At 39.5% G+C, this 15026-nt stretch overlaps 1 protein-coding gene across 9 annotated transcripts in view; it reads right to left on the bottom strand.

Moving 5' to 3' along the window:
• ZMIZ1 (zinc finger MIZ-type containing 1) overlaps window positions 1-15026 on the bottom strand; it is a 500213-nt gene that overhangs the window by 128114 nt on the left and 357073 nt on the right. The window lies entirely within an intron of this gene.

Below are 15026 nucleotides of genomic sequence, written 5' to 3'. Positions count from 1 at the left end.
TCACATTTCAAACTTACAAGGAGGGGTGGTGCTTAAAACACTAGGACAAAGCCTTTTTCTTTGGCATCCAGCCAAAATACTAAAATGAAAATCTGTGATCAATTAATTGAAAGCAACACTTGTTTGAGTATGGCTAACAAATCAATAAAGGCACTCGGGCTGAAAAGTCTTCAGATTTGGAAAATCTTACACGCTGGTTTCCCCCCTCCCCTGCTCAGAATGCTGTTGACTAAATCCATCAAACTAGTCATGCTAATTAGCGGCCAGAGAAGCCTCTGCGTTTTCGGCAGAGCTGGTGGTATCTTATGTGAGGAGGAATCAGTCTGTTGGTGGGAGAGAAGGAGGAAGGGAATCGACAAGTTTTCTAACAGGATGAATGTCAAAACATGCATCAGGGATATGATTTATCTTAATAATTTGTTGATATATGAGAGGGATGTCAATGCCATTGAGTTGGCACTGATCTATGAACATGGGCTGGGTGTTTTTGGGTGGGGGGCAAGGAATGAAGAAGGGATTGTGTGATTTGAGCCTTTTTATTCGTGTTAATCCCAGATATTGCAATAGTGCTTAACATTTACATGTCGCTGGAGTACACAAAGCACCACCCAGGCATTAACTCCTGAGAAATGGGTATTATCCCTAATTTTCCAATGGGGAAACTGAGAAACAAGGAAATTAAGAGTCTGTTTTACAAAGGAGGCTCAGGGAATTACTGGCAAGCCTTGCTCCCACAGGCTGCTTTGAAAGTCTCAGCCCAAATGACTTGCTCAAGACTACAGAGAAAAAGCCACTGGCAGGGACAGGATTGAAACTCAGCTCAGTCCCTCTCAAACTCCACCCATGGCTTATGCTTCTTACCAGCTATGGTAATTTCATGTGTTATTTAACAACTATTTTAATTTCAAATTCAACACTAAGAATTTTCAATCCACTTGACCCTTCAAAATCCCTCTTTGCAGTGGAACGCGTCTCAGTAAGTTCTTACGTTTAAAGGGTTTCTATAAATTTTTGACATTATAAAAGGAAAAAAAAACGTACAGGAAACAAATGTGACATATTTTTCCTCCTCAGAGGGAGAACTGGCAGTTTAAGTTGTGGCCGACCAAGAATCAGCTTTTTCCTGACATAGCATCCTGTGGTAAATAGCCACTTCCTTCCCAGGCACAACCTTCACATATGGCCCTCCACTTCTTAAAGGGGTACGGGCCATTTTAGCACAGAGCTCCTTTGGTTATCTTGCTGCTGCTTCCAGTCTGTTGGTTTATTTTTTTTTAAAGAGGACTTCATTAAAACATAAAACAAAAATACTTGCACATGCACCAACTTTCCTTTAAGTTAAAGAGGCTAAAAAGCCCTTGCATTTTCTTTCTAGTGTTTATAGTTACCACATTACATTTTCTAAACATCTTAGTTTAACTGTCTGTAACATGACAGATCAGGACAGCTGACTCTCAGAGGTATGAAAGAGTAGTTTCAGTCTAATAAAAAGGGCTCCATAAAAATGACATTATTAAGTCATGTCCGAGTTTATTTTCCCCTGTAATTCCAAATCAGACACATAAAAACATGTCTTCTTTTTTTTTTCATTTAACTAACTTCCAATCCTATTCATATAACTTGGAGTCAAGACACCTGATCAAGACAGTTAAACCAGCCCTACCAAGGTAAAGGGTACTGTAGGTCAAATTCAACCTTCTGTTATGGCTCTATGATCCCAAACTTGCACAAATGTAACAGAGAAAAGAATTTTAAAACAATATGGCTGTCATAAGTATCATTAAGGACATCATTTGGTCCGCAGAACTTTACTGGGGATGATACATCAATGGGAAAGAATCCAAAGAGATTCCCTGAGATCAGAGTGAGTCTCCTGGGCTGATGGAGAAAGCTCAAAACAAAATATAATTTTACCTACAAGTGGATGAAATTTGCAATGGAGTTGGGGTGAAAAACACAGAACCTCATGAAAGGTGGGGGGGTTTTTTCCATTTTGCAAAGAGCTGCTACATCTCTTCAAGGAGATGTAAATTACACTGATCAGCAGGCATGGCTGTTGATAACAAGCCTGACTTTTAGATGACAAAGTAGTTCAGGATGGGCAAGGATATGAGGGATTTATGCTGATAATCCCAAACAAGGACCATCCTCCCTCCTCCTGAAATGTCACTGATTTCAGACTATGGAGTTATGTCTGAAGATAAATTTAACCCAAATATTCATTTGATTTTATTATTCAAATATATACATTTACATACAAACAGACACATGAAGAAAGTGCACACATTTGTGCTGCTTTTAAAGTTTCTTACATATGGTTCTTATCCTGGTATGGTGATGTTAAACATTTAGAAAAAAGACAGTTGCAAAATGACCTATGGCAGCCTTTTCACAATCTAAGCCACATTGAAATTAGGATTTCCCAAATGAAAATGAATTTTATTTGAATACCAATATATCTACACATTTTTCACTTTATTTATATGTAAAAACATGCACATTTTGTTATAGCATATTTAAATTTTAAAAAATACCATTTAAAGAGGATCACTGATCTTTTATGCAATTCTATCCACTTCCCAGTGTAATAGTATAGGTTTCTCTTTAAGCTGCCTGTCTTTTCAACGGAAGTGGTTTAGAGTAGACAAATCACTTATCTAAAAATTATGTACTTACTTCTCCTTTGACAAATCTTCAGCAGGTTTCTAATCCCACCCTGCCACTTGAAATATCACTTTCTGTGATGACATTTGAGTCACAGTTGTCAGAAGCATCATGCACTGTGGTTAAATGGATTAAATCATACTTCAGAGCATGCTATATTTTGGAGGAGGAGTGGTTTATCATTTGTAGAAATTAATCATAACAGTTTTTTTCTCCAGGGCAAATTCCCAATCATTTTTAAAGATTACTATGCTTAAGCCCCAATGACAGCAGTGTGTCAAATTACATCATAGGAAGGGTTGTCTCAACCAGTGAGAACTATTAACAAGACTACTGAAGACATTCATTTTTGGGAGAACAGGTGTGCCCATGCTGGGGAAACAGTTTTTAAAGAACAGGATAGGAGAGCTAGCCCCATAGCTGTTCCGTTGCTGCATACATGGATTCAGCTCTTTAACAATGCATCTTGTTTCTGTGAGTCCAAGGGTGTGGGCAGAATCTTTGAATGCTCTAAATACACTTTAAAACCCAAGAACATTTTTGCACATGTTGTGGGAAATGGCGCCGGGCACCTTAATTAGCAAACCGGCTAATTAAAAGTGCCCACATGTCACATGTATCAGTGTTGCCGTGCAACCCTCCATTGAAAAAATGGCAGCAGGGCACCTTTTACAAAAGCTCATTGAACATGTTTTATTTCAAAGTGCACCACCACCATATTTTCAGTGCTGAGATGTGTGGCGACGCTGATGCACATGATGTGGAAGGCTGTCAGAGCGCATCATTTTCTGTGCTCTAAATGTGTGCATGTTTGCAAAATGTATTGGAGCTGGCTCCACATATGTGTATAGGAGCCCCATAAGTCTAGACATACGCACCACTTAAGACAGGTTTAAATTTTCTGGAATGTTTCAAAAGCACACCAGGAAGAGAGAGCACTATTTTGAGCCAGTCTGCCATGAGCCATTCAATATTATGTGGGGGGAGAGGAGGCACAGAGCATTCACACCCAGTATCTGGTCAGTCTTGCAGGCATCTGAACTGCAGCACTCTTCACCCCTCCCCATTCCCATCAAACACCTGGAAAACAATAAGCCACTTGAATGCAGCCAGGACACTGCTGTGCAAGCAACAGACTATAGTCCAAAGCCTCAGAGTACCTGCCCCGCTCCAGGCACTAGGTAGTGAGAACCGAGACTCATTTGGGGCAGGGAGTAGGAGTGGAGGGGTTTACAGGTGCTGCAGGAAGCGGGGGAGGGCTGTGGTTCTTGGGGGCCTGGGCATTCTGGGGCCCCCCCCAACATTTCCATGGCTTTTGAACCCATGTATTAGAAAGTCAATTCCAGCTCCCTGCCAGAGCCCTGCACTTTGAAGTTTGCAGACTAATTTGGGGTAGACGTGTGAGTGGAGTGGTTGCTAGGGGATGTGGAGATTTGACCCCTACTTGTGATGACCAGGCAACTGGTGTTCCGGCGCCTCCCCAAGATCTCATCTTTTCAGCTACTCCACTGGAAAGTGGCTTATCAATTTTAACTCCCTGCTAGAGTCCTGTGTTCCAGGTTTCACAGGCTAGTTTGGGGTAGGAATTGAGCCACAGCAATAAACATAAACAATGTTAAATACAAGACAAGTACTACTACTACTACTACTACTACTACTACTATGACTACTACACACTTCCCAGCTCTCAGTAGAGGAAAAATGAGAGTGCTGAAGAAGGGAAAGAAAAACAATCTCCAGTTCTAATGCTGCGGTGTGCTGTCCAGACCACAAGTGATGCCCAATGGATCAGGACATGCCAATGCCTCAGTGTGATTTCATTATTAGGAACACTGCAAAGCATAACATGCAAAGGTAAAGCAGAAAAATATGTTTAGAAAAGCAGAGCTGAGGGGTGACTTATACATTCATGCTTTTTAAACAGCCATACCAATAACTATTCTCAATCCTAGAATATGATTGCTCAGTAACACAAAGTATGAGAACCAATATGACAACCTACCCCGATGAAAAATGTGAAGAATCGAAGGTTATCTTAGGGCACAAGTATGTAATCTCTATTCAATGGAGTAATGGCTGAGTAAGGATGACAGGATTGGCTCCTTGGTATTTAATTTAAGGATTATTTGCCCAGTGCAAACACATTGCAGCATTGCTAAAATGGCTTTTCAAACCCTTAAAAGAATTATAATTACTTGTTAGAAATATACAGAATATACATAGATCATTGGCCTTGTAGATTTTTTTAAAACATCTCACAGTAGGCGGAGTCAGTAGAAGCTGTTATAACTCACAGGGCTGCATCCCTGCCAGACAGAAGTGATATATTTAAGAGAAAAAGAAGAATAAAGATCCTCTAAACCAGCAAGTATCTTTCATGCATAAACCACTTTTCCAGGATCAAACCAAGTGAAATCAGAGAGAGGTGCAAGAAGCAGCCCAACATAATGAGCAATGAAGAAAGACTCTCTAAGGTGGATTACTCCTGTCTTTTGTTTAAGTCAAAGATTAGTATAGCATGGAGCCCACTATTATAAATGAAGTCCTTTTTCTTTCTGCTTCTTTTCCCTGCCTAACTTCTCCAAAACAAAGGCAGAAAAATGACGTACTCTAATGTAACAACTCCCACCACAGGCTCCTCTTGTCACCACTGTTATCTGCCTTAACTTGCATACACCCTGACCATATAAATGTTCTGAGGTATCCAAGAATTTTACTGGACAATACTGACAACACTATATTTTGGATACACACAATTGGACTGAATCTCTTAAAATTTCCTGAGCATGTTTCAGGCACTATTGGACATTTGAGGCTGTGTGTACTTGTATGACCCCTTTAGGAAAGAAAAGACCTCCAGCTCTGCAGATGGACTCAGGATAGGCTGCAATTATGGAAGCCCATGACCATTGTAATGAGGAAATGAACCCTATCCCTGAACTCCTTACAATTGCCACAATCTCTTCTCTGACAGAGGAAATCTACCACACTGCACTCTATTTAGTGTCAGATGTTATAACCTTCTACTCTTTATTTCCTTCCTTCCTTTTTCATTACATATCTTTAGCATACACAGAAAAGGTCTATTCCATTTACAGTGAAATATGGAAAATACAGAATTTCAGTACAAAGTCAAATTCATTGTGTTCATACACTTATTTGTTCATTGCTTCACATTCTAAGTGAACTTTAGGAGGGAAAAAGTAACCAAAAGAAGGAACGTGCCATAGAATACAAAGGACATATCACCCCCCCTCCCCCTCCCAAGCACAGTGTGGCAGATGAAAGAAATATCCTACAGAATCAGAAAATCATTATACAATGATGACAACAGTCTATCAGCATCTCCAGCAGTGCTTCTGCACTCCCACCAATAGAACTCAATGTACATCTTCTTTCTACAGTTATCTGTCAGTCAGAAAATTATAAAATTAAATGCCAAATGTCCTAAGATCTGTGGAGCTCCTCTGTTCTTTTAATATGTATTTTTTGATTATTTATTTATTTGAAGTAGAAACTTTTGACACAGAAGTCCCAATATGAACTAAACTACCAGAAATAAATGAGTACCTCCTAATAGTTATTTAATTCTAGTGAGCCCTAATTTTTAGATGGTTCTATACAAAATAGGTGGAAGCTGGGTTATCTATTTCAAAGACTCATCCTTTTCCTTTACTTTGGATGTATGGAATCTACTTCATGCAAACCACTTCTGGTGAATTAGATGGGAAAAGAGATTCACGGGATCCTTTTTTGTACTAAGTGCAATTTTGCTCCACTGTTACGACATTCAGGGCATTCCTAAAACCTGCTTCCATTCCTTGTGAAGTGTCTCTGTACTCCTTATTAAAGTAGTTTTTATTAAAAAAATTTTGATGCAGAAGATGTGCCAAGTTCACCAATTTTTCCTTGTAAGTTTTAGTATGTCTAGAGAGCTAGTGGCCCCTTTGATACTGGAGGTAAAACTGATGGACTGATTCTGTTCAGCTCACATGCTGCTCAGAGGGTAAAGGGCTTTGTTATCATATGTCACTGTTTGACAGACCCTTTTTTGCCTGCCTGGTTTAGGACTGCATGTCGACAGCCACTGACAACTATCAACTTAACACGTTCCCTTTATAACACCAGGATCTATGCATAGCCTAAGCCCTAACTGCACAAACTGGAGAAATGTAGGAGGTAGGGTTCCTGTGCTATTACTCAACATTTTTTAATTAGTCTTACTTTATACCACAAAGGGGTGAGGATTTCAAAAGGATTCAGAATTAGGTTTAATATAAGCCTTAAGGGGAGTTATACTCTGTACTTCACTTGGGGGACATATATTCTACTCCTAGTCTATTCTTATTTGCTGTTTGTTATTTACCTATAATCCCTAAGCTCCACCTGCCCATTTGTTTGGCTTTGTTGCTTGACAGGGAACCGAAGCCCCATCCTGTTACTAGTGAGCAGGGGGTTAATTACAGCTAAGTTTCCCTCTCTTCCTACACAGGTGCTCAAGGATGGATTATGAGACAGGTCTGGAGAGAGCAGGCTAATCTGATTTCAGAAAAAGGCACAGGACATTTCACAAGAGGAGCTGCTTGGGAGGCAGAAGATGAGCAGTCAGGAGTAAAGAAAACTTGATGCCCATTCCAGGGTTGCAAGACCCTGTTGTAGGTGTTATTTTTTTCTTGGCATTGTAAGACCAGCTTGTTTTGTTTTAGCCACTATCACAGTCGCTCACCAAGATCCTCAAAAGACAAAAGCCTCTGGAAAAGAGCAGAGAACCTCAAGGACCATATTGGTTTGAGAACTTCCACTGCCATATAGAGTCTTTTACCATGAATGACCACCCCATTCTCACATTCTAGGGCCTTAAGATTTCATAAGTTATGCTGTGAATGTAGCTTTATAATTTGCTGAAATGAGTGGTGCACAGCCTGCAGTCTTCTCCCTGAAGCCTAAGGCATACTAACCCTATAATATATTAGATCTCCTGCAGCTCAGGAAAAGGCAAAACTTCTTGAAAACCCTGAATCATCTACATGGGTACAAATATCTAAAATGTTGAAGGGAGCAGTATTAAGATGAAATAAGTAATCCCAACACTCTGAGTGGGATGAGTAGGATGGGAAAATATTGAAAAATCTACAATATAGAGAGGACTCAATGCCAAAGCAATATCTGAATTCTAAGTGAACTGCAAGAGCATTAGGATTAAAGTGCAATGGGGAAGTGGAATGTTAACCAGTTTGTTTCCATTCTAAATCCAGTTAATGTTTTCAGCTAACTATCTAAACAAACCTGTACACAACCCCCCCTACACTTTTGACATCAATCTACTAGAAAGCCACACAAAGTTACTTTTAGTAATACTGAGATAAAATATGATTCAGTTGCAAAGAAGCCAAAAAAGGCAAAATTTTCTGGAGGCAGACCAAGTCTAGCTGTTAACATTTCTCCCCCGCCCCCGATGTAGTCAGGCTGTGTAAGGGAATTTTACAATATCCATGTTTGACCATACGCTAAAGAGGATTACAACATTAGTAACAAATAAACAGAACTAGTAAGATTTTATGTTGTTTTGTAAGTCAACGCACATAGTAACTGCTACAGAAAGGAAAGAGATATGAAAAGAATGAAAAGATATGAATAGTTATGAAAAGATATGTTGTAGACTCAGAGAAATACCAATATATTTGGTAGGCCCAGTAATGCCAACTCTCACAGAAAAATTGCAAGACTCGTGATTTCCAAGTCAAATTAACCCTGACTAATAATCTCGGGATAGAACCTTCAAATCTTGGGATTTTTGTTTCTGGCACATGTAGAGTGCGCCCAGCTGGTAAGTCTGTAGAGGGGAAGGGATAGGGAGGGCAGATAGAGGTCTCCATGGTAAGGGAGGGAATGAGGCAGGGGCTGGGGTGAATGGGGCCCTGGGACCAGGGTGGGTCATGAGATAGAGCCGCCAGCAGTTTGTCTAGAGGCGCAGGGCAGGCATGGCTCCCTGCCACTGTGCACACCCCCGGGGGAAGCACGGGGGCGCATGTGACCTCCAGATATGCATGAGAGGCAGAAATGGCCTGCCCACTGTGAGCAGGAGCTCTGCGCCCTGCACCTTTTGCCCTGTGGGCTGCATGATGCCAGTGTGCCTTCTGCCACCTGCCAGGCAGCCAGCAGATGCATGACATGGTTATCACATGGCTTCTGGAGCAAACTCTGCCCTGGGAGCCATGCGCTGGCCATGCCACATGTCCCCTTAAAGAGGCACACCAGCATTGTGTGGCTCTGGGGGCAAGGTCTGCAGGGCAAAGAACCCCAGCCCACAGTGGGCAGCCCACCTGTGCCCTGCACACAAATCCTGGGGGCAGGTGTACCCCATGCCTCCCCTGGGGGTGTGCACAGTGGAAGAGAGCTGCTTCCTCTTCACCCCCCGCCACCTTTGGATGAGTCACTCGTGGCTGTTGCACAACCTACGACCTGACTCATGTCTGCCCCTCACTCCTAAGCCACAATCCTCCCAAGCCCTGCTGCTGCCCCTCACTCCTGACCCACAGTATCCTGCATCCTGACAGGGTGTGCAGGGACCCCAGGTCCACCAGGCTCCAAACCCCACATACATACCCACAGTCCCCCACACCTTCACAAATAACACACACACTTCAAAGATAGCATTTCGTGTTTTACATACCAAATCTCTTGATTTTTAAGAGTTTGTCTCATGATTTTTGACACGGTGGGGTTGGCAATACTGTAGGCCATCACTGCAGCCACATAAAGAAGAGTTTCAGGGGTAACAGATTTTACTGTATTACCTTCCACAACAGGTAGTTCTGCAAAAATTGCAAACCCTCATAATAAGAAAGACCCCAGATTCATCTTGATTTTTAAAAGCTTATCAAATTCTGGGTTTGAATGTCCTAGGCCTTATTCTCATTTACAATGAAACCTTCTAATAGACAAGAACACTAACAGTAGGTGCATAAAACCCTCAGGCTGTGTACATGTGCAAGTGTTTGTGTGGGGGTTAATACTGGTGAGACACCTCTTAACACTAAAAATGCCCTGCACCTCATTAGATTGTAGTGAATCTGGTTTAAGGGAAAAAAAAGATTCACTCCAACATTTGTTGCTGGGGTTAGGGGGTAAGAGGGGTCTATAGTCATTTATGAGAACAAGATTAAAAACAACAATTAACACAGATGTCCACCTTTAGTAATTATTCATATACCTGTTTAGCTGATTATAAATCATAGCTCCAGGCTGTCTGCCTGCATTGCTACAACACAGACAGCAACCTTTGCTAAATTGACTCCACTGGCTACATGCATACTGCAAGGGCTGTTTTCAAGGACAGAGGTACAATGTTATATGGGTAGAGAGACAAGCAAATTAGAGATGGGTGTTCTGTCATAAAAAGACTGAGGAACTTGCGTCAGCATTTCCCTACCCCAGATTTTTAACCCTGCACCTTCTGAGTCTTCTCTTTATTTAAGAAGTATTTTTTCTCACAGGTACAATATAACTCAGTTTGGCCTCCACAAAACCAATCTTTATTTATTTTTTGATCACTGAAGTTGTATTGAAAGATCAAAGCAAAATGCAAGCAAAAGTATGAGGAAGTTTTAGCTTCTGTTAAACTGTAGGTCATACTGGAATATCAGAACTTGTGAATTAAGTTTAGAACAGCTAAGCAAGGAGCCACTGAATGGTGTTCTTACTACACACCATGAAAACACATCAAATAAAAGTAAAAAATGAGGCAAAAACTTTGAATTTGTGTACACTTATACACAAATGATGGCAAAACATGATTTCTGAGCTCTAATCTACATCAGTAAAGGTTTATCTGTATAGCTATACTTGACACCTTCTAGTATACACACCTTTTGCTCATATAACCTGTATTGGTACCCAAAAGAAATAAAACAAAGTACAGACAACCCTTCGCTCCCCCTACAGTAACTCTATAAGTCAGGGCTTTATTTATTTGCTACAAATATGTCATAGAATTATCCTTTTAACTGAAATTATTATACTGGCAGACATTTCTGGTGCTTGCCAACTTGGAATGGCAGTGAAATCACTGGCAACCGAGATGCTTTGAAAGACTAGCAACAGAACAGCCTTTCAACTTCACATAATCATTGATGGCTACTCAGGGTCTAGAGTGAATCAAGTTTGTAATCTCCATCCATTTTCTAGTAGACAAGTCACATATCACATACATACGCTTTTTCCTGTAGCTCACATTCTGACAGAACCTTAAGGGTTTATCTGTTTATGGAGGTGGCATGAGTTAATTTAAAATGAGGAAGCACAGCTTCATGATTAAAATACTGGGCTGGCTGTGAACAAACCTGGGTTCTATTCTTATCTCTGCCACCAGACTGCCAAAGGACTTTGGGTAAGTCACTTCACCTGCCTTTACCTGTAAATAATAAGGATTGTGATGCTTACCTTCCTGCTTTGTAAACCACTCTGGAATCTAGGAAGATGTATTCATACATCTAGAGTATCTGTACTAAATATGCCTGATCTTGCTTGATTTCAGGAGCCAAACCAGACTTGGTTAGTACTTCAGTGGGAGACCACGTGGGGATCTTAGGTGGCTTGGGTGCAATTCAAAGCACTGTGTCAAGCACTTCGCTAATATTGTGACAGCAATAATAAGTAGAAAGATTTAATTTGGCCCCGTCATCATCAATGAGCTGAAGAATGGGAAAAATCCTTTCTCGTGTGTGTGTGTGTGTGTGTGTGTGTGTGTGTAGGATTTCTGAACTGAATTATATTGATCTTGTTTGTATATGTTTAAAAGTATATGTAGACAATGTACACAAACCAAATGCGGGTCAAAATATGTGTATACACCAAGTTGCATCTGTTTAACCACACTGGCAAAAACATATGTGCTTAATTATGCCAGCGTATCTCTACAGACAGACAAGACCTGTGTTTAGGTAAAGGACAGAAATGGCATTGAAATTATACCACCTCTGCATCACTGGAATAAATCCCTGTAGTTTAAGATGGCAGAGAAGACTGGGGAAACTCACACTGCAACTGCTTGTTTTAGTTCTTCTTGGAATAAATACACTATTAGGAAGGTGTTGTAGATCTTCACTAAGCAACATTATTTCCTGGAAATAGAACTTAATCCAAAACAGGTTAAAATTCTCAAAGTAATAATAAGAGTGTTAGAATAGTACATTTCCAGTAAATATAATTAATGAATCATTGATGTACTATGTCACAATAGCAATTTTTTTTCTAAATACACCTAATTTTGTGATAAGCTAGGTAAATTTTCCTCTTTATTTTCTAATCTGATATTTTAACCAGATGAAGCAAAGCCAGATGAGTTTCTTAATGGGTACAATCAGGCTACAACTAGATGAAATTGAAAAATCAATCGTTAGGCTATTAAAGAAAGAAAACTTCTCAATGCTGAGGTTGATAAGGTTCTGGAATAAGATCCAAAGGAAAGTGGTAAAAGCTCAATTGCTTGAGGTATTTAAAACTATATTTGGATATTACTGAGAAATCTCCTGTAAGGAACAATCCTACACAGGGAGATTGATAAAATGATCCAGAAAATCTTTTACAGCTCTAATTTAATGAATTTATAGTTTCAGAGAAATGAAGAAGCTCATTAGGAGTTTTTCTTCAGAAATAAAAAGTTTTATAATATCTGACTATAACGAAATAAATACTGAAGTTCATAGTTCCTGATTTTAGACATTTTCATCCATCTGTTAAATAATTTATGCTTTGCAAGAACATGTGTCAATAGCACAGCTATGAAAATGCACATTACACTATAACCTGGAAACAATCCATCAGTGCTTAAAGGATAATTTTATGTTTCTCTTGAAGTAATACATGGAGGATTGCACAAAAGGGCTAACCCTTTAATGATTTACAGACACCATAATACTGCTGTCCATAATAAAGCCACTATTTTCAATTGGTTTGAACAAGTCAAGAGCTCTTGCACTTCGCCTGTGACTGATGTAAGTACCTGTGTTATTTTTAGCTGACGCTTATCATACTGCCCTCTTGTTCAGTATATATAATATGATGTCTTAACACTGCAACTCTCCTCCAGATGAAACATTCTGAGAAAGAACCAGTGAAAGATCTTGGGAGAGGTGGTTGGGTTATGATGCATTTTAAATAGGCCTTCAAAGCTGGAGAAAGATATTCCTAGCAAAAATAACTCTCCTAAACTGCTAGTATAACTTTTTTGCCCTGTCTTCAAATTCGGTTATAAGTGAACAATCCAGCACTATGTACTTTAAATGGGCTACATCAAAATGCTACCATGTGCCTTCAGTTTTATTCACTTGGAATTTTGTTTCTTAAAGTACTTATAAATTATTCTGTCAGGAATCGCATTTCTGGTCATAAAAACTGAAGTCAAAGATACAGTGAAACCATTGTCTTGAGAGAGTCCAGTTTGGCCAAGGTTTTCAAAAGTGAATAATGATTCTCAATTTCAGAAAGTTTAGTGGGACCCTATTTTCCAAAAAAAAAAAAAAAAAAGTGTTGAGCATCTGTCCATGCAAATGCAAGCATGCATCTAAGTTAACCCATCAGTTCCAACAACCTTTGCAAAAGAATATTTTGCAATTTACCCAAAAACTTTAAATAACTTTTAAAACTCATTAAAAAACATTAATAAAATGGCATATAATTCCAGCAGCATTTGTATGGAAGCAATAACTAGGTACAAAATTATTTGCTTAAAGGAAGAACAAAAGATAAAATTTCCCTCTTTTTAGTATTGTGGGGAGAGGGAAGAGATGAGTATAAGGAACTAACATGCAAATTTTGCTAACTCATTTGAGTTACTAATCTCTCAAGAACCATGAACTTTCAGAAGGAAAGTTAAAAAGGTTCTTCACTCCCTTTTTAGCAGTAGGAATATTAGCATTATCAAGGCTGCTTTTCTTTCTTAATGCCCCTTAAGATAGTCCATTCTGCAAGAAAACCCGTCTCAGACCTGAAGAAGAATGCTTAGCATTTGAAAGCATGTCCAACTTTATCCCAACTATACAGTTAGTCCAATAAAAGATATTACACCAAAACATCTTTGTTTCTCCATTAACAGTAAGAGCACTTTGAAATTTGAAATCAAAGGCAAAAGAACAAAAAAAAAGCACTCTTCTTGGCTCCTTGGATATGGAAAAATGCTTCTTGGAGACATTACAGATGAAGAGCTAGGAAGAGATACTTTGTTTCCTCATTTATCATTTCTTCTGGGGAGGTTCCTGCTATTTAGTCAGTCCTAACTAGTAATTTTTCTGCCCCATATCTCATGCACACAAAGGTAACCCCTTTTTCCATTTTGTTTATTTGCCACTACTTGTCAGCTGTCTCTGCTGACACAGGTTGCATAGTGCTAACAAGGCTTATAGTGCTGCTCCCAGAGCAATGAAACCTGTTAGCACTATGCAGCATCTCCTGGGAGCAACTCCTACTGGACTGAAGTTGGATGATTGTCCTCCTGGAACCACCAAATTTGGTCTAGGAGAATGATGTGAAAGTCTGTACAGTTGTGGTTTCTACTAGGACAATAGTGATTCTCCCAGTAGAAACATAACGTATGTACATGTAAGATTTAGCTACTCAAGTCCAGAGTCACTGCAGTCCTCATTTTCCACATCAGGAAAGGTTTCTTCTTGGTCTCACTATGAAGGCAGACAGCATTTGGGGACTTCTTCCTTAAGTCTAGAAACAGTTGTAGTGACAAAGGATTTGAGCTGAGAATATCCCTTGGTCATTGTTTTACATAAGTCCATCACAAATTCAGAAGTCCTGCAGACCAGCTAAGCTACATGTACTTCTCTCTCACCCTTCAGTGGGAAGGAGGAGACTACCAATTTGTTTTCATTTTTTAAACTTATTTTACCCATATGATTTCTAAGAGCAAGAGCAAAAAAAAAAAAAAAAATCAATTGAAAGAAAAATTAAATCCCCCTAGAGTTAGGCAGCAGTTAGCTAAAACAAGAGGACATGGACAAATAGTTTCAATAGGGTAGAATTATAAATACAAAACCCATCCATACAATTGGCACCCATACAGGAAAAGGTAATGCCCAAATCTATGGGTGGGGAGGGTTTAGAAATTGCAAGCCTCAGGAGGGAGAAACCAAACAAAGTGAAGAAATTCAGGTGTGATTTAATTATCATTACTCATCATTTATGCTATGGTAGTGCCAAGAGGAGATTATAACTCCATTAACAGAGGCACTGGATCAAACACTTAAATGTCAAAAGGAATATGCCTATTACTAATTTTTTGTCCCTAAAATATATATATATATTTATACGTATATAAATGCACTAAGAAAGTCTTTTTGAAATGCAACAATTAG

This window comes from Crocodylus porosus, unplaced genomic scaffold, assembly GCF_001723895.1.
Source record: "Crocodylus porosus isolate Cpor-Errol unplaced genomic scaffold, CroPor_comp1, whole genome shotgun sequence".
NCBI lineage: Eukaryota > Metazoa > Chordata > Crocodylia > Crocodylidae > Crocodylus > Crocodylus porosus.
Note: the sequence above shows the minus strand (reverse complement) of the source record. Positions and strands in the feature narration are given on the sequence as shown.